We start from the raw sequence: 20,221 nt of genomic DNA on the forward strand, positions 1-20,221 counted from the left end.
TATCTATCTTATCTATTTATCCATCCATCTATGTATCTATCCTGTCAATCTATCATCTATCTTTATCTAAATATAAATATTTTTATTGGTTTCTGGGAGGGTTCTGACTGGTAACTTATGTTTGTATATCGCACCAGACTCACCAATGCAAGTCTATGGGTGCGAGAAAAAAAATTGGACGGCACGTGCACCATCCGTTTGCCATCCAATTTTTTTTCTCACATTGGAAAGTCTTATCGCAGCTATATGCAGCAAGCTGTGATTTTTTTTTTCTTCCTCAGCCTGATTACAATTGAGGAAAAGCTCACAGATGGACAGTGCATCAATCAATAACATTGGTATGAGTGCAATGTGATTTTTTTTTTTTTATAGAATTGCGCTCACGATTTTTAATCACAAGTGGGAGTGAGGTCTAAGTTAGTGGCACTAAACATTCCTGCTCAATCCAGCAACTGGTGTTTCCTTCTGCACTAAAACATCAAAAGCGTTCTCAGGCGTAACTTCCCTGCCCAGCTTGACGACTAGGGTCCCACCTCCTCAGCACCTTGTTGATTTGGCAAAGTCATTGCACCTAAAGGTCCAGGAAGTCATTCAAAGAATAAACAGTATATGACCTGAGCACATATACAGAACATGAAATAAGGAACGGCATATGGTACCGCCATAATGTTATGTAGTACAGAAAGATATGTACGAGCAAAGAAATCTCTTCTCACATGTGAACCCGTGACATGACACAGGATAACAAAACCATATAAACGGAGTCCACATATACCGAACTGAAATTAACTGATAAATAACAGGAGGAGGTGCCTCACAATTTTACAGGTGTAGCACTCCTAAGGTGGATTAGGACTTGAGGAAGTTTAATGTGGTCCACCACAAAACCAAAGAGTCCATTGGTGGATTCATGTTCTGACACAATATAGTAGGTCCTAAAGGTTCATCAGAAGACATCAAAATAAGTTGATGAGAATAAAAGATTCTCCTTAAAGAGACCACCAAGCTGTTTTAGGGAGACTTACAGGCCATGCAATATTCCCTGTAAAATACAATATGCACATAGCTTTTTCACAGAGATATCTTACTCCTAATACAGTGATGGCCAAAAGTATTGGCACCCCTGCAATTCTGTCAGTTTATTCTTGAAAATGATTGCAATCACAAATTCTTTGTTATTATTATCTTCATTTAATTTGTATTCAATTAAAATAAATTGTCATAAAGCCAAATTGGATATAATTCCACACCAAACATAAAAAAGGGGGTGGACAAAAGTATTGGCACTGTTTGAAAAATCATGTGATGCTTTTCTAATTTGTGTAATTAACAGCACTAGTGATGAGCGAGTACTAAAAAGCTCGGGTGCTCGAGGCTCGGGCCGAGCATCCCAAGATACTCGTGTACTCGGCCCGAGCACCGAGCCCAATGTTATCCTATGGGAGACCCGAGTATTTTTGTGAAATGACCCCCGGCAGCATGTAGAAACCCTAAAAATGGCACAAAAGTCTCAGAAGAGTGCTCAAATGACATTGCAACAGCATGGGGAAGACCCCTTGAAGCATTTATCACTCAAAAGTCACAGCTGTGAACAATTTTGTCCGCGTTTTACGCCATTTTTACGGACTCACCAGAAAACCTTCCAAAATGACACCAAATGAATTTTCATGGCGGAAATGTTAAGGGCACATACCCAATAGTGAGATAGAGCTAATGTATGTTACTTTTTGAGATCAATACATGAAAGATTTTACGTAAAACATTGTGTGGCACTCCGATGTCCCTGAGAAGAGACGTACATAAAGGCCTCTGAGTCTAATGTGCCCATTTTGAGGAAGTGAGTCTTTGTAGTATTTTCCTTTGCCAGGGCAGTCCAAAATTGTGAGGTTCACCAATGCCCCTGCATACAGACGTGCATGATAGCCTGTAAACCTGAAGTGCCCATTGTAAGGAAGTGGGTCTATTGTAGTATAGCCCTTAGGCAGGGCAGCCAAAAATTGGGAGGCTCCACGTTGTCCCTGGATAGAGACGTGCATGATGGCCTGTAAACCTGAAGTGCCCATTGTAAGGAAGTGGGTCTATTGTAGTATAGCCCTTAGGCAGGGCAACCAAAAATTGGGAGGCTCCACGTTGTCCCTGGATAGAGACGTGCATGATGGCCTGTAAACCTGAAGTGCCCATTGTAAGGAAGTGGGTCTATTGTAGTATAGCCCTTAGGCAGGGCAGCCAAAAATTGGGAGGCTCCACGTTGTCCCTGGATAGAGACGTGCATGAGGGCCTGTAAACCTGAAGTGCCCATTGTAAGGAAGTGGGTCTATTGTAGTATAGCCCTTAGGCAGGGCAGCCAAAAATTGGGAGGCTCCACGTTGTCCCTGGATAGAGACGTGCATGAGGGCCTCAAAACATTGTTCCCATTGCAAAGGAGCGGGTCTCCTGTCGTTGTAATGTCCATTCTGCAAAGAATGGGCGAAAAAATTTACCACTGGGGGTATACCTGAAACAAAGGCCTAACTATTGTAACGGTCATCATGGTGGCGCATGAGGAGAAGGAGGAGCAGTCCAGCGATTATCCAAAGTCCAGAAGTGTGTACCCATGGGTGACTGGAGGTACATGGCAAATTCCCGTTACAAACTTTAAATTCCGCTCTCATTTGCTGGTGGTGTGGTGAAGTCTGGCCCAATCCAACCCTTGTTCATCTTGATCAGAGTCAGCCTGTCAGCATTTTCAGTTGACAGGCGGGTGCGTTTATCTGTAATGATTCCACCTGCGGCACTAAAAACACGCTCTGACAAAACGCTAGCGGCAGGGCAGGCCAGGACTTCCAAGGCGTAGAGAGCCAATTCATGCCACGTGTCCACCTTGGATACCCAATAATTGTAAGGCACAGAGGAATGTCGGAGTACAGTTGTTCGATCTGCAAGGTACTCCTTGAGCATCTGGGCAAACTTAGGATTTCTTGTGGCACTACCCCGCACCTCAGGGGCTGTGGTACGTGAGGGGCTGAGAAAACTGTCCCACATCTTAAAGACTGTTCCCCTACCTCTGGCGGATTGGACTTGTGCCTCTCTCGGCTGTACGCCTTGGTTGTCCACTGATTCCTGACCTATGCCACTAGCGTTTTGTGAGGGGAATGCTTTGCCTACTTCCGTGACTATGGCCTTCCGGAACTGCTGCATTTTGGTTGACCTCTCCGCCTCGGGAATAAGAGACATAAAGTTCTCCTTGTAGCGTGGGTCTAACAGTGTTACCAACCAGTAATGATTGTCGGCCAAGATGTTCTTAACACGAGGGTCACGAGACAGGCAGCTTACCATAAAGTCAGCCATGTGCGCCAGACTCTTAACAGCCAGGACTTCAGTAGCCTGACCAACACGATGACTGAACATGCTGTCCTCCTCCTCCTCCTCCTCCTCCTCCTCCTCATCTACCCTGTCCTCTGGCCAGCCATGCTGAACCGAGGATATGACTGGTGTGCATGTCATATCCTCAATTTGGCCGGAGAGTTGCTCCATGTCTTCATCCTCCTCCTCGTCATAGTCCTCCACTGCACATTGTGATGAGACGAGGCTGGGCTGTGTGTTATCACCCACACCCACTACTGTTTCTTGCTGCAACTCATCGCGCTCCGCCTGCAATGCATCATGTTTGTTTTTGAGCAGAGACCGTTTTAGAAGGCAGAGTAGCGGTATGGTGACGCTAATAATGGCGTCATCACCACTCACCATCTTGGTGGAGTCCTCAAAGTTTTGGAGGATGGTACATAGGTCGGACATCCATCTCCACTCCTCAGGTGTTATGTGTGGAGTTTGACCCATTTCCCGACGGCTTAGGTGATGCAGGTACTCAACAACTGCCCTCTTCTGCTCACATATCCTGACCAACATGTGCAGAGTTGAATTCCAACGCGTGGGGACATCACACACCAGTCTGTGAGCCGGAAGATGCAAACGGCGCTGAAAGCCGGCAAGGCCGGCTGAAGCAGTAGGTGACTTTCGAAAATGTGCAGACAGGCGGCGAACTTTTACCAGCAGATCAGACAGCTCTGGGTATGACTTTAGAAACCGCTGAACCACGAGGTTGAGCACATGGGCCACGCATGGAACATGTGTCAGCTGGCCTCGCCTCAAAGCCGCCACCAGGTACCGGCCATTGTCACACACGACCTTTCCTGGCTTTAGGTTCAGAGGTGTGAGCCAGTGATCTGCCTGCTGTTTCAGAGCTGTCCACACCTCTTCTGCATTGTGGGGTTTGTCACCTATGCAGATTAGCTTCAGCACAGCCTGTTGCCGCTTCGCCGAGGCAGTGCTGCAGTGCTTCCAGCTTGGGACTGGTGTGGAGGGTAAAGTGGATGAGGATGCGCAGGAGGAGGAGGAGGCTGAAGAGCATGACATTCCGGAGCTGTAGAGTGTGGGTGAAACCCTGACTGAGGTAGGGCCTGCAAACCTTGGTGTGGGAAGGACGCGTTCCGTCCCTCGCTCAGACTGGGTCCCAGCTTCCACAATATTAACCCAGTGTGCCGTCAACGAGATGTAGCGGCCTTGCCCACAAGCACTTGTCCACGTGTCTGTGGTTAGGTGGACTTTGGGTGAAACAGCGTTGTTTAGGGCACGTGTGATGCTTTGTGACACGTGGTTATGCAACGCGGGGACGGCACACCGGGAGAAATAGTGGCGGCTGGGGACCGAGTAACGTGGGACAGCTGCCGCCATCAGGTCGCGGAATGCTTCTGTCTCCACCAGCCTAAAAGGCAACATTTCCAGCGCAAGCAGTCGCGAAATGTTAGCATTTAGAACTGTGGCATGTGGGGCATTGGCAGTGTATTTGCGCCTGCGTTCAAAGGTTTGCTGAATGGATAACTGAACGCTGCGCTGGGACAAGGACGTGCTTGATGATGGTGTTATTTCTGCGTAGGCAACTGCAGGTGCAGGACCGGAGGAGGCTTGTTCGCAGGCAGCATGGACAGGGGATTGGCTCGCATGCACAACCAGCGAAGACGTAGCAGTGACATCAGCAAGCACTGCTCCTCGACTCTGTTGTACTTCCCACAAAGTCGGGTGCTTGGCTGACATGTGCGTGATCATGCTGGTGGTGGTCAGGCTGCTAGTTTTGGTACCCCTGCTGATGCTGGCACGGCAGGTGTTGCAAATGGCCTTTTTAGAATCATCTGGAGCCAACTTAAAAAACTGCCAGACTCGGGAAGACCTAACATTTGTACAGGCACCTTGTGTCGTGTTGTTGTTCCGGGGAACGGTTGCCTGACTTCTGCCTGGAGCCACCACCCTGCTTCTTACTGCCTGTTGGGATGCTACGCCTCCCTCCCCCTGTGCACTGCTGTCCTCGCTCTGCATATCCTCCTGCCAGGTTGGGTCAGTTACTGGATCATCCACCACGTCGTCTTCCTCTTCCGCACCCTGCTCCTCCTCCTGACTTCCTGACAATTGTGTCTCATCATCGTCCACCCCTTGTTGAGACACGTTGCCAACTTCGTGAGAACGTGGCTGCTCAAATATTTGGGCATCTGTACATACGATCTCCTCATGACCCACTTCAACATGAGCTGGCGAGAGGCCAGAATGTGCGAATTGAAACGTGAACAGCTCTTCCGAGTGTCCAAGTGTGGGATCATTAATGTCCGAGGACGTGTACTCAGCCTTGTGGTAGGAAGGAGGATCAGGTTCTGAAATGTGCGGTGCAGTATCACGGCTACTGACACTTGACCGTGTGGAAGACAGAGTGTTTGTGGTGGTGCCAATCTGACTGGAAGCATTATCCGCTATCCAACTAACAACCTGTTGACACTGGTCTTGGTTCAAGAGCGGTGTACTGCTGCGGTCCCCAAGAATTTGGGACAGGACGTGCGAGCGACTAGATGTGGCCCTTTGTTGTGGCGAAATTAGAGCTTGCCCACGACCTCGGCCTCTGCCTGCACCACCATCACGTCCACTTCCTTGTTCCTTGCCAACGCCCTTGCGCATTTTGCAATGCTGTGCTGACGTGTATTCACTACACTTGTGCGTTATATAATAGTTTGTGAAAAACGCACACAAGTGGACCTGTACGCTGCCACCGACAGGCACACACGTGCGGTTTTTAAATGCAAGCACGGACGCACTAAGAACCTAACAGGTTTTTAGGAGAAAAAATTACTGAGAAGTCTGACACTATCAGCCACTGCTGACTGACGTGTATTATACACTAGACTTGTGCGTTATATAATAATAGTTTGTGAAAAACGCACACAAGTGCACCTGTACGCTGCCACCGACAGGCACACACGTGCGGTTTTTAAATGCAAGCACGGACGCACTAAGAACCTAACAGGTTTTTAGGAGAAAAAATTACTGAGAAGTCTGACACTATCTGGACTGTTTTAGACTGTGTACACCAGCCCCAGATATGATGAAGGCTGGTATACGGTCACCACTAGGAATGGCTATATACCCTGCCTGCCTGCCTGCCTGCCTGTATACTGCTACAATAGTCCTGACAAGGACTCTTCTGGTCACTAGCCTGTATTCCGACCTGGCTATACCCTGCCTGTATATAGCAACAATAGTCCTGAGAAGGACTCTGCTACTGTACTCCGACCTGGCTATACCCTGCCTGCCTGTATACAACTAGAATAGTCCTGAGAAGGACTTCTGGTCACACTGTTTGCAGCCCTGCTACGGAAATAGCTATAAAGGGCCGCAAACCTTTCCCTGAAGCAGCGACCCTCTCCCTGCACTGACTGTCTGGATGGCTGTGAGCAGAGCACAGCGCGCCCGCCGGAATAAAGGCTCGGTCACGCTGTGCGGGCCGGCCAATCACTGCAATTCCACAACTAACAGGGCTGTGGCATTGCAGTGGTCTGCCAGCCAATCCCTGCATGAGGGCTGGCTCTCAAAAGAGCGCCAACATGCAGGGATGAAGACCACGAGTACAGCACGAGTATCGCGAGATTACTCGGTCCCCGCCGAGTAGCCCGAGTACAGTGATACTCGTGCGAGTACCGAGTAGTAACAAGCACACTCGCTCATCACTAAACAGCACCTGTAACTTACCTGTGGCACCTAACAGGTGGTGGCAATAACTAAATTACACTTACAGCCAGTTGACATGGATTAAAATTGACTCAGCCTCTGTCCTGTGTCCTTGTGTGTACCACATTGAGCATGGAGAAAAGAAAGAAGACCAAAGAACTGTCTGAGGACTCGACAATCCAAATTGTGAGGAAGCATGAGCAATCTCAAGGCTACAAGTCCATCACCTGAAAGTTTCTGTGTCTACGGTGCGCAGTGTCATCAAGAACTTTCAAGCCCATGGCACTGTGGCTAACCTCCCTAGATGTAGAAGGAAAAGAAAAATTGACGAGAGATTTCAACGCAAGATTGTGCGGATGGTGGATAAAGAACCTCAACTAACATCCAAACAAGTTCAAGCTGCCCTGCAGTCCGAGGGTACAACAGTGTCAACCCGTACTATCCATCGGCGTCTGAATGAAAAGGGACTGTATGGTAGGATACCGAGGAAGACCCTGCTTCTTACCCCGAGGCATAAAAAAGCCAGGCTGGAGTTTGCCAAAACTTACCTGAGAAAACCTAAAATGTTTTGGAAGAATGTGCTTTGGTCAGATGAGACAAAAGTAGAGCTTTTTGGGAAAAGCCATCAACATAGAGTTTACAGAAAAAAAAGAGGCATTCAAAGAAAAGAAAAGAACACAGTCCCTGTCCCTCAGTTCCCTGATGTTTTGGGGTTGCTTTGCTGCTTCTGGCACTGGACTGCTTGACCGTGTGCATGGCATTATGAAGTCTGAAGACTACCAACAAATTTTGCAGCATAATGTAGGGCCCAGTGTGAGAAAGCTGGGTCTCCCTCAGAGGTCATGGGTCTTCCAGCAGGACAATGACCCAAAACACACTTCAAAAAGCAGTAGAAAATGGTTTGAGAGAAAGCACTGGAGACTACTAAAGTGGCCAGCAATGAGTCCAGACCTGAATCCCATAGAACACCTGTGGAGAGATCTCAAAATGGCAGTTTGGAGAACGCACCCTTCAAATCTCAGGGACCTGGAGCAGTTTGCCAAAGAAGAATGGTCTAAAACTCCAGGAGAGCATTGTAAGAAACTCATTGATGGTTACCGGAAGCGGTTGTTCGCAGTTATTTTGGCTAAAGGTTGTGCAACTAAGTATTAGGCTAAGGGTGCCAATACTTTTGTCTGGCCCATTTTTGGAGTTTTATGTGAAATGATCAATGATTTGATTTTTGTTTCATTCTCTTTTGTGTTTTTTCATTGCAAGCAAAATAAATGAAGTTAATAACACCAAAGATTTTGTGATTGCAATCATTTTCAAGAATAAACTGAGTATTATCTGACAGAATTGCAGGGGTGCCAATACTTTTGGCCAGCACTGTAACTGGAAAGGAATTGGAGATGGCAGTGGGAGCTGTGGATTACAGAGGATCTTCGTCTTAAATCATTGACAGAAGAAAACACACAAGTAGGACAGTGAAGATATCAGATGGTGCGGCACTCTGGAGAGATTTGTGGGAGAGTATAATACAGTGATATCTTGGTTTTCGTTGATAATCCATACAAAAATAATAGGTGAAATCCAAAAACGATGAAGACTGAGGCAATTATTTCCATAGGAATCAATGTAAATTCAATTAATTTGTTTTACACACTCCAAAATATATACCAAAAGCATATTTTATAGAGATTAAAGAGTGTTTAATACTAAAAACAATAAGAAATTAATATAAAGTGAGTATAATAGACTGATGTAAAGAATAAATACATGTTATCTTACATGTGTTACCGTGTTTTTCCAAAAGTAAGACACTGTCTTATATTTTTTTTGCCCCCCCCCCAAAAAAGCACTAGGGCTTATTTTTGGAGGAGGTCTTATTCTTGGAGAAACACGGCTGGGGGGTAAGTTTACCCCTCAAAAAAACAGAACCGCCCAACTTCCCAGGAGACTCATACTCACCAGACCCAGACGTCTGCGTGGCTCCCAGGTCCTCCTGTGATCTCCGGTGGGTGCTGCACACCGTCCTCCCCTGCTTCTGGCTGACATGCTGAAACACACACAGCCGATCGCGCACACACGCACACATGCACACATGCGCACACACACACGCACACATGCCCGCACACACAGCAGATCTCACACATTATATCCAGCGCTTCTGGCCGCAGGGAATGATGGGAGGAAGTCACGTGTCCGGCTGCAGGCCTGTTCTGCAGGTCCTTGCGCTCCACCGCACTGCCTCTCAGGATTCTGTCGGCGAGAAGAGATCGGTGTCGCTGGATGTGGTGAGTGTGTATGCGATCTGATGTGTGTGCTATCTGATATTTGTGTGTGTGATTTGATGTTTGCATGTGTTCCAATGTTTGTGTGTGCGATCTGTGTGTGTGTGTGTGTGAGTGTGTGAGATCTGGGGTGTGTGTGTGTGTGTGTGTGTGTGTGAGAGATCTGATTGTGTGTGTGAGATAAGATTGTGTGTGTGTGATCGGATGTGTGCGGGTGTGCGATCACTGCAGGTCCTGCCGCTCAGCGTCGAGTGAGTCTGATTGCGGGTGTCCGCTGTCTATAATGAAGTGTCCTGCAGTATCTATCTTTCTTAGCTGCACGGACGCTTCATTATTGATCTGCGACTAGGGATTATTTTCGGGGGAGGGCTTATATTTAAGCCTTGCTCCGAAAATGCTGAAAATCCCTGCTAGGGCTTATTCTTGGGGGAGGTCTTATTTTTGGAAAAACATGGTACATACATTATGAAACTGACGAGCAGGGTGATACACAATGTGGGTTGCCCTTGTTGTCACAAAATTGGCAGAGAAGTCATGTGGGTATTCCGACAAAGAACAACGATATCTGAGACAACCAACAAAAATCTAGTTAAATTTTCATTGAAAAAAATCAACGAGAACTGAAACCAACTATAACCGACGTTAACGAAAACTGAGGTATCACTGTAGGTATAATTTGAATTCTAGAAGGAATGGGCAACAAGTGAAATGACTGGCAACGGGCAGGGGCATTGGTATTGTGGCTGGAGCAATTAGCAATGAGTATTATAGATGGAAATTAAGATATCTAAGATGGGCCTGGGCCCCACGCCCATATGCTCGTCAGATGTATGGTCCATTGTAGCATTCTAAATCCTATAAAGACATACAAGTTTCCCCCCCCCCTTCATTGTGTAGTAATGTCCCCCATCCTCATAAATATATCCACATCATGGCCCCAACCTGGTGTCTGGTGTATGACACCATCATGGCTATACCCTGGTATATATGATCCCATCCTGGTATATATGTCTACTATCATAGCCCCATCCTGGTGTTTATATCCCCATCAGCACCCAATCATGGTATATGTCCCCATCATGCGCCCCATCCTGGTGTACGACCCCTATCATGCCTATATCATGGTATGTATGGGCACATCCTGGTATATATGTCCCCATCATGGCCCATTCTGGTGTATATGGCCAAATCATGGTATATATTCCCCCATCATGACCCCATCCTGGTATATATGTTCGCATCATTTCCCCATCCTGGTTTATATGGCTCCATCATGTCCCCATCCTGGTATATGTTCCAAGCATGACGCTCATCCTGGTATATAGCCCCCATCTTGGTATATAGCACCCCCATGCTGGTATAAAGTCTCCCCATTCTGGTATATAACCCCTTCATTCTGGTATATAGCTCTCCATCCTGGTATATAGCCCCCATCATGCTATATAGCCCCCTAATCCTGGTATACAGCCCTCCATCCTGGTATATAGCCCCCATCATTCTATATACCTCCCTCATGCTGGTATATAGCCCCAACCCTGTACACAGTAAAAAAAATAAACTATTGTACTCACCTACCCTGCGCTCTCCCGGTGTCGTCCTGTAACACTGGCATGCTGGCCAGCATGTAAGCGGTGCAGTCATTACGTCAGCATCGGCAGCTTACAGCACAAGCAGCTGTCAGCATATTCTCTACTCCCCATGCCCAGGACTATGTGCATGGGGAACAATGAATATTCATGGCCTTCATTGGCAGCCGACACATCGCAGCACAGGTACCTGACGGATCTCTGTACTGCGATCTATTTCAGCTGGATGTCTGCACTCTGACACACATCCATCTGAATCCGGGACTGGGGCCGGCGTGCCGCTTGCACCCCCGGGCCCGGTCGCAGTGACAATCTCAGCGATCGCAGTAGTTACACCCCTGGATCTAAGCTATTGCACGGTTTGCTGCATCCTAAACCTGGCATCAGTTGGGTAAATAAGTGAGGCTGTAGCTAAATGAAACTCTGATCTGATTAATAATAATAGTAAAGATGTAATTAAATCTGGCAGCATTTTCATTAAATGTCTATAAATGCGGGAACACTGTAACATGTTCACTAACTACATACGTTAACATCAAACAATTCAGGGGCCTCACATTAATGGTCTAAGGATTTTACATGCAGGATGAATTTCAGTAATAGAGGATCTTTACAATATCAAGATATTTGGAACATGACAACATGAAGTGTGTAATTCTTCTGAGCTGATGAAGGATCATACAGAATCTATAAGAATTTACATACACTATCTAAAAAGACACATACACATATTTTTCTCACTATCTAACATGAAACCAGAATAAACCTTTCCCATATTAGGTCAATTAGGATTGCCAAAATTATTTATATTTGCCAAATGCCAGAATGAGAGAGAAAATGTTTTAAGGCATTTTTATTACTTTCTGTAAAATCAAAAGTTTACATACATTTTATTAGTATTTGGTACCATTGCCCTTAAACTGTATAACTTGAGTCAAACATTTTGGATATCCTTCCACAAGCTTCTCACAATAGTTGGTAGGAATTTGGGCACATTCCTCCTGACAGAACTGGTGTAACTGAGCCATGTTTATAGGTCTCCTTGTTCAAACGGCCTTTTCAGCTTTGCCCATAAATTTTTGATAGGATTGAGATCAGGACTTTGTGATGGCCACTCCAAAACATTGACTTTGTTATCCTTAACCCCTTCAGCCCCAAGCCTATTTTGACCCTAAAGACCAGGACATTTTTTGCAATTTTGACCAGTGTCACTTTATGAGGTTATAACTCTGGAACGCTTCAACGGATCCCGGTGATTCTGAGATTGTTTTTTCGTGACATATTGGGCTTCATGTTAGTGGTAAATTTCGGCTGATATTTTTTGCGTTTCTTTGTGAAAAAAACGGAAATTTCACGAAAATTTTTAAAATTTTGTAATTTTCAAACTTTTAATTTTTATGCTCTAAAACCAACGAGACATATGACACAAAATAATTAATAAATAACACTTCCCACATGTCTACTTTACATCACAACAATTTTGGGAAAAAAAAAATAATTTCAGGAAGTTATAGGGGTTCAAAGTTTATGAGCAATTTCTCATTTTTACAACAAAATTTACAAAGCCACTTTTTTTAGGGACCACATCACATTTGAAGCGATTTTGAAAGGTCTACATGACACAAAACACCCAAAAGTGACACCATTCCAAAAACGGCACCCCTCAAGCTACTCAAAACCACATTCAAGAAGGTTATTAACCCTTCAGGTGCTTCACAGTGACTAAAGCAATGTGGAAGGAAAAAATGAACATTTTACTTTTGTTAATTTAGCCTCAAATATTGCATATTCACAAGGGTAGCAGGATTAAATGAACCCCCAAAATTTGTTGGGCAATTTCTACTGAGCATACAGATACCTCATATGTGGCGAAAAACCACTGTTTGGGCGCACGGCAGAACTCGGAAGGGAAGGAGCGCCATTTGACTTTTTTGAACAGAAAATTACCTGGAATCGTTAGCCGCACCATGTTGCGTTTGGAGAGCCTCTGAAGTGCCGAAACAGTGGAGCTCCCCACATGTGACCCCATTTTGGAAACTAGACCCCTCATGCAATTTATCTAGATGTTTATTGAGCACTTTGAGCCTCTGGGGGCTTCACAAAAGTTAATAGAGTTGAGCCGTCAAAATAAAAAAAAAACATTTTACCACAAAATTGTTACTTCAACTAGGTAGCTTTTTTTTCACAGGGTATCAGGAAACATTGCACCATAAAATGTATTGTGCAATTTCTCCTGAGTACACAAACACCTCATATGTGGTGGAAATCAAATGTTTGGGCGCACAGCAGGGCTCGGAAGGCAAGGAGCGTCATTTGACGTTTCAAACGCAAAATTGTCTGGGATAATTAGCGTATTCCATGTTGTGTTTGGAGACCCCCTGAGGTGCTGAAACAGTGGAGCTCCCCCATTTTGGAAACTAGACCCCCATGGCATAGAAAAAAAACAGGGCGCATGCACGAATGTTCTGCAAAAAAACGGGGAGGGGACTAGGTGGGATGGAAAAAAGAAGTCCTGTCCAAAGTCGAGTACGACTGCAGGACGATTGCTGATCAGGTACCTAATTTTTCAAGTTTTGTTTTGTTTTATTTTTTTTATTTGGGGTACACAAAATAAGCAAAAACTAGAACAACAATTACGTACCTGATCAGCACTTGGCGGCAAGCAGGTGGGGGAGGAGCGGGGGGAGGGAGTGGGAGATGCGATTGGGGATAGTTAGAAAAGAGCCACAAACAATACTTACAGGATGGATCAGAACAGCGGCAGATGGGGGGGGGGCGGCAGGTGGGGGGGCAGCGGCATATAAAGGGAGCATCTGTGATTGTGAGACGATGGCGGCGGCTGGGATAGGGTGGAGGTGGTTGGGATAGGGTAGGGGCGGATAGGAGAGGGCACAGTGGATGCAGGAGCGGCAGAGGATGGGAGGGAAGGGGGGATGGGTGGGATGGGTGGGAAGGGGAGTGGGAGGTGAGATTGGGGATAGGTACCCTACAGGATGGATCTAGGCAGCTGGATCACAGGAGATGAAGGAGGCAGCATATCGGGGAGGGTGAGAGGTGGGAGAGGGAGCGCAGCGCAGATCACGGAGGAGACAGGTGAGCAGAGCACAGATCACGGGGGTGAGAGGTGAGGGAGAGCACAGATCACGGGGTTGAGGAAGCACAGATTATGGGGGTGACAGGTGAGGGAGCACAGATCACGGGGGTGACAGGTGAGGGAGCACAGATCACGGGGGTGACAGGTGAGGGAGCACAGATCATGGGGGTGACAGGGGAGGGAGCACACATCACGGGGGTGACAGGGGAGGGGGCGGTTAGACGATCACGGGGGTGAGAGGTGGGGGGGAGCGGGCAGCACATCACGGAGGTGAGGGGGCGCGCAGCATATAACGGAGGAGAGGGGGCGGGGCCGGGCAGCACGTGACGGAGAGGGGGTGGGGCCGGGCAGCACATAATGGAGGAGAGGGGGCGGGGCCGGGCAGCACATAACGGAGGAGAGGGGGCGGGGCCGGGCAGCACATAACAGAGGAGGAAGCGGGCAGCCGATCTCGAGTGGAGGGGGCTGGCAGCACATCACAGAGGTGAGGGGACGAGCTGCCGATCACGAGGGAAAGGGGCCGGGCAGCAGATCGGGGGGAGTGGTGGCACTGTGGCAGATGGAGGGCGGCGGCGGATCGGGAGGTGTGGGGGTGAGGGTGCGGGCAGCAGATACGAGGGGTGGGGGTGCAGGCAGCAGATCGGGGAGACAGGTGGCAGATCGCGGAGGGCAGCGGCGGATCAGGAGGCTTTTTGCCAGTTTCATACAGTGCAATGGCAGCACGGCAACTTCCGGGTCCCATGCTCCGGTCACATAACAGCATGGGACCGGATCTTGTCGCCCTGCCATTGCACTGTATACACTCACTGTGCTGGCGTGCTGCAGGGCCGACAAGTGAAGCTGATGGGGCGGTCACCGGCAACAGGTCCACTGTGATTGGAGAGATCGGTCACAAGGCCGATCTCTCCAATCAGAGCAACTGGAGCTGGGGGAGGGTGGTCCAGTGAGGTCACCCAGCTCCAGCCAATGGCCAGTGCTATAGCTACACTGGCCAGGGCTGGATTTCAATGTTTCAGACACTTTAAATGGCTGGAACATTACAGTGGCTGTGATTGGTTGAGCGGCGTTCGTCAGCCAATCACAGCCTCCGTAGGTCCGGGGAGGAGGCACCACCCCTCCTGAGGTCAGGTACAGGTCCCCTCCTCCCCGAATTTGCGGTTTGTGTTACCCGCTTGCAATCACCGGAGGCTCCGGTGCCGCGATTCCGCCATGACGGAAAGATCCGTCCTTGGTCTTTAAGGCCCAGGGCACCATGACGGATCTTTCCGTCCATGGTCGGGAAGGGGTTAAGCTACTTTGTTACCAGTTTGGCAGTATGCTTCGAGTCATTGTTCATTTGGAAGACCCATTTCCGCCCAAGCTTTAAGTTCCTGGCTGATGTCTTGAGATGTTGCTTCAGTATTGCCACATAATCTTCTTTCCTCATGATACTATGTATTGTGTAAAGTGCACCAGTTCCTTGTGCTACAAAATAACCCCACAACATGATGCTGCCACTCCATGTTTCAAAGTTGGGATGGTAGTCTTAGGCTTCAAAGTTTCTCCCTTTTTCCTCCAAACGTAGCGATGGTCATTTGCAAACGTTAATATATTTTATTATGTTTCTTTTAGAGTAATGACTTCTTTCTGGCAGAGTGGCCTTTCAGCCCATGTTGAAACAGTACTCATTTCACTGTGGATAATCACACAATCTTAACAGCTTCCACCAGCATCTTCACAAGGTCTTTTGCTTTTGTTCTTGGGTTGATATGCACATGTCTGACCAAGGTACGTTTATCTCTGCTACACAGAACCCATCTCCTTCTTGAGCAGTATGATGGCTGCACATTCTCATCTTGTTTGTACTTGCGTATAATTGTTTGTACAGATAAACGAGGCATCTTCTGGTATCTGGAAATTGCACCCAAGGATGAACCAGACTTGTGCAAGTCCACAATTTTCTTTTTGAGATCTTGGCTGATTTTTTTTACTTTCCCATGATGCTACACAAGGAAGCAGTGTGTTTCAGGTGTGCATTAAAACACATCAACAGGTGTCTCTAATTACCTCAGATGTTGCCAATAAATCAGAATCTTCCAAAGATACATCATTTGGGCTGTCTCATTTTGTTTAAAGGCATACTACGCTTGGTGTATGTAAACCTTTGACTTTGCAAATATAAAAATGCCGTAAAACATTCTCTCTCTCTCATATTACTCTGGCATTTGGCAAATATAAATAATTTTGGTAATCCTAATTAACCTAAAATGGGAAAAGTTTATTCTGGTTTCATGTCAGAAAAACATGTAGATGTGTCTTTTTTAGATAGTGTATAAACTTCTGGTTTCAACTGTATATGCATATTGTTGAAAGTTAATAATCCTTTTCTTCATGTGCAATACTCAACTTTGAATTAATGGATCACAAATTCTGAGCCTATGTATGTTAAGACATCATTAAAAAAAAAATAAAAAAATCGCGCAATAGTTGGGTCAACTTGTGTGGCATAAGAGAAGTGCAGTGTAATGATAAAACATTCTTCTTCAGGTATTGAGCAATATGTTCCTCTCAATGATCTATTTGTGGAACATTCAGCTTAAGTCAATTATATCAGAGGACAAAGTACTGTAGGAAAAGATAGTGAAATCTACTGATTAAATTAGCCTCTAGGTAGCTAGGTAGATCAGACTGCAAGGCTATCAGAATTGTGGGTCACAGCTACCTTTTTATTGCACTGTTTGTAGGATTAAAGGTTGTTGTGTCACATTGCTGATAAAATGTTGTCCTCAATTTCGTAGCTTCAAACCTATAATTGGAATATTATTGTATGTCTTACATATGTTATTGTACTAATACACTGTGCTGATATTGCTACATACAATGGCTGATATTGAAGTACAAAGGTGGAGTGAATATGGGTTTACATTACCCAATATTACAGAATTAAAGGGATTTTCCCATGAACAATGTTCATTTTAAAGTTGATTTTAATCAATAGATATTTGAATAATAATGAAATTTCCACAATTGAATGTGTTAAAAAAAATGTTCCTGTGCTGAGATAATCTTATAAATGTGTCCCTGCTATGTACTGTGTAATGGCTGTGTCTGACCATACAAGGACATGGTTTGATCATACCACAGCTCCTGGGTCGGAGAGGAAGGAAAACACAGTATACAAACATTACAGCACTGGATCGCAAATCATTATTTCTTTGCGGTAAAACATTTTTTAAAAAACAGGCAAGGAAATGTTTTACCTCACAAAAAGAAACAGTTATGATCCCATACTATAATGTCTTTACACTGTGTGCAGAATTATTAGGCAAATGAGTATTTTGATCACATGATAATTTTTATACATGTTGTCCTACTCCAAGCTGTATAGGCTTGAGAGCCAACTACTAATTAAGTAAATCAGGTGATGTGCATCTCTGCAATGAGGAGGGGTGTGGTGTAATGACATCAACACCTATATAAGGTGTGCTTAATTATTAGGCAACTTCCTTTCCTTTGGCAAAATGGGTCAGAAGAGAGATTTGACGGGCTCTGAAAAGTCCAAAATTGTGACTTGTCTTGCATAGGGATGCAGCAGTTTTGAAATTGCCAAACGTTTGAAGCGTCATCACCGAACAATCAACCGCCAATGCCAATGTATGTAAAGCACTGTGGAATTAATAGCGCTATATAAATGAATACAATTATTATTATTATTATTATTATTATTAACCGTTTCATGGCAAATAGGCAACAGGGTCGCAAAAAGCGTGCTGGGCAAAAAAGGCGCAAAATAACTGCCCATGAATTGAGGAAAATCAAGTGTGAAGCTGCCAAGATGCCATTTGCCATCAGTTTGGCCATATTTCAGAGCTGCAACGTTACTAGAGTATCAAAAAGCACAAGGTGTGCCATACTCAGGGACATGGCCAAGATAAGGAAGGCAGAAAAACTACCACCTTTGAATAAGAAACATAAGATAAAACGTCAAGACTGGGCCAATAAATATCTTAAGACTGATTTTTCAAAGGTTTTATGGACTGATGAAATGAGAGTGACTCGTGATGGGCCTGATGGATGGGCCAGAGGCTGGATCAGTAAAGGGCAGAGAGCTCCACTCTGACTCAGACGCCAGCAAGGTGGAGGTGGGGTACTGGTATGGTCTGGTATCATCAAAGATGAACTTGTGGTACTTTTTTGGGTTGAGGATGGAGTGAAGCTCAACTCCCAGACCTACTACCAATTTCTGGAAGACAACTTCTTCAAGCAGTGGTACAGGAAGAAGTCGGTATCGTTCAAGAAAAACATGATTTTCATGCAGGACAATGCTGCAGCGTGGCTGGCCAGTACAGGTCTAAAAGATAAAAAAATAATGACATGGCCCCCTTGTTCACCTGATCTGAACCCCATTGAGAACCTGTAGTCCCTCATAAAATTTGAGATCTACAGGGAGGGAAAACAGTACACCTCTTGGAACAGTGTCTCGGAGGCTGTGGTGGCTGCTGCACGTAATGTTGATCGTAAACAGATCAAGCAACTGACAGAATGTATGGATGGTAGGCCGTTGAGTGTCATCATAAAGAAAGGTGGCTATATTGGTCACTAATTGTTTTGTGTTTGCATGTCAGAAATGTTTATTTCTAAATTTTGTGCAGTTATGTTGGATTACCTGGTGAAAATAAACAAGTGAGATGGGAATATATTTGATTTTTATTAAGTTGCCTAATAATTCTGCACAGTAATAGTTACCTGCACAAACAGATATCCTCCTAAGATAGCCAAATCTAAAACAACGTCACTCCAACTTCCAGAATATTAAGCTTTGATATTTATGAGTCTTTTGGGTTGATTGAGAACATAGTTATTGATTAATAATAAAAGAAATCCTCTAAAATACAACTTGCCTAATAATTCTGCACACGGTGTACACTCTTCTCTATCTTCCCCTGCCCAGGAGCTGTGGAATGAGCAGATCATGTCCCTGTTTGGTCAGATATGGCCATTACACAGCACATAGCAGGGACACATATATAAGATTATCTCATTACAGGCACAATTTTTTTAAACATCCAAATGTAGGAATTATTTTTATTCTTAAATCTATTGATTAAAATCAAATTTAAAATTAACTTTAATTAATTTCATTTAAATGATATCCAATTATAAAATATTTAGCAATCGTCTGTGTCATGGGTGTGTCACTGGTGACAGACAGTCATGTGGTGTTCGGCAATATAAGGTCACAATGTTTGGCTACACAAACTGCTCCTTGACCTTCTATCATTCCTGTTTGATGTATTTTGTATCCTATGTATCTCCTTTGCTTTGTTTTCAATCCCTTTACCATTAGTAAACTGCGGAGTTCCTCACCCTTTCAGCTGCTTTTCATCAGCACTTCCTTGGTGTCTACATCTTTCCATACTCAGTGCTGGTGATAAGTCTTCTACCCTTAAGGCTATGTGCGCACGTGTGCGCTCTGCACTGCACCTAAAAGGTGCGCTTCAGAGCGCAGCTGAAAAGCTCCGTTCTGAAGCGCATGGTGCCGGCAGAGAACGTGCGCTCTGCATGCAGCTCCTGCCATAGACAGAGCAGGGACTGCTGGCAAAGCGCACGGAAGAAGTGACATGTCACTTCTTAGAACGCGCGCTTTGGGCAGCAGCCGAAGCGCTGTGCTCTAAGACGCCACGTGCGCACGGCCCCTGCATAATCGCCATAGACTGTGCAGGGGACGCAGGACGCATGCAGTTACGCTGCGCTACAAAGCGCAGCGTAACTGCATGAATTACGCACACGTGCGCACATAGCCTAACAAGTCTTCAGTGCAAGCAGTTAACTCGCATTCTTCTGGTGTAACCTGGCTGTTGTTTGCAGTTCCTTTTCTTGAGGCATATCAAGATAAGTTGTTGTATCTTTTCCTTGTTTGTTATCCCTGTGTGTCCTTTAGCGCTCAGTGGTGTTGACAAAAAACTCATCTCGTCCACTCCCAACATACGGACCAGATACAGGGTCAGGTGTCCTGCTCGGCGCATAGGTGCAGAACCTATCTAGGGCAGTGAGTGAACTAAGTGGTAGGTTTGATCAGGGGTCACCAAATCCCCCTTCCCTAGAACCCAGGGTTTCTATTCCCTTTCGCCGTTTGCTGGCTACTTTTCTGTACCTAGCGTGACAGGTGATCATTTAATTGCTTATTTATGAAGGCAGACCACGATTATCGATGAAAAACTCAGTGATCTGTAATAGATATTTCAGTGCGCATAGGTTGTCTTCTT

The sequence above is a fragment of the Anomaloglossus baeobatrachus genome, chromosome 5 (assembly GCF_048569485.1).
Source record: "Anomaloglossus baeobatrachus isolate aAnoBae1 chromosome 5, aAnoBae1.hap1, whole genome shotgun sequence".
NCBI classification, from domain to species: Eukaryota; Metazoa; Chordata; class Amphibia; order Anura; family Aromobatidae; genus Anomaloglossus; species Anomaloglossus baeobatrachus.